Source organism: Carlito syrichta, unplaced genomic scaffold (genome assembly GCF_000164805.1).
Source record: "Carlito syrichta isolate Samal-C Ts95f unplaced genomic scaffold, Tarsius_syrichta-2.0.1 Scaffold104745, whole genome shotgun sequence".
NCBI classification, from domain to species: Eukaryota; Metazoa; Chordata; class Mammalia; order Primates; family Tarsiidae; genus Carlito; species Carlito syrichta.
This window is the reverse complement of record NW_007048841.1, coordinates 174,399-175,653: the sequence shown is the minus strand read 5'-3', so window position 1 is coordinate 175,653 and position 1,255 is coordinate 174,399.

Here is a 1,255-nt window from a genome sequence, read left to right as displayed (position 1 = left end):
ACACACTGCACCGCACACCCCTCGTGGCCCCTCGTGGCCCTGGACGGCGGGCACTCCCTCCCAGGGAGTGGCAGCGGTCCGAGGTGAGAAGTCCGAAGCTCTTCAGGACTAGCGTGGCACGCCTGCCCAGATTAGTGCCAAATCCTGGGCTGCTCAGCAGGGATCACACGTCGTATTCGGCTTCACAGCTGCTCACTGCACCTGCTGCGCCCTCCCCTGCCACTCACCAGCCCTCCACCCGCACCCAGCCTGACGCCCTTCTCACAGGGAAACCAGGCAGGCAGGGGAGGGGCCCTGGGGGGGAGGAACAGAAGTCAGAGTCATTTCCAGCAAACATCCCCACCGTGAAACCCCCAGAAGATCCTAGGTTCAAAACTGAGCAGAGGGGAGGGGCAGGAGCCTGCAGTTCCCTTGTCCTTGGGGCCACCCAGGCCTCTCCCTCCAGATGGTTCCTGTCCTTGGAGAGGCGAGGCAGGAGCCCCAGACAGGGCCCCCACAGCTGGGGCTCCTCAGCCCCACTTCCTGGAGCAGCGTGCTCCCGAGGCCCCCCAGCTGCTGGGAGCCTTGCCACCGCCCCCCAGCACGGCACCAGAGCTCCTTGCTCTGGTCTACATCTGGCCCCCAACCCGGTGGAGGGCAGGAGCAGCTGGGCACACCCCTCCACTTCCCAGGGCCAGGCAGGCCCTGGGGTCTGCCCTCTGCCTCAAGATGGAGGATCAGTGAGGAACCTCACTCAAGCCCCCTTCCAGGGGCAAGGCTGCAGGAGGGCGAGGAGGAGAGGAAGCTGCAGCCCAAGCTGGGGGTGTCTGTGTCTCTCCTCAGCCTCCAGAGGAACGGGCGGTGGCGGACGCTGTTGGTCCGGGCCTTGGGACCTGGCCGGCTGCGGAGAGGGTGTGTGTCAGGGAAGAACCCCACAAAGCGGCTGCAGCCCCCACGCCCTCCTCTTTGATCCCTCGGCCTCCCCCATCCCACAGTTGGGGCGCCACCGTCCGTTCCTAGACGCGTGTACAAGGGGGACGACTAAGATGGGGGAACTGCTGCAGGAGAGAATGGGGGAGGGAAGGGCGGCCGCCTCCCCTAATCCCGCACACCTGGGCCAGCGGCAGCCCTTCCCAAAGTCGCGAAGCGCTGATTCTCCGAAGAACGGAGAAGGCGCCCCCACGAGCCCGGGGCCCCGCCGGTGCTCCCGCTCCGCTCCGCGCCGGGTCCCTCACCTGCGCAGCCGCCGTCGGGCACGCTCCGGACCGCGCGGAGC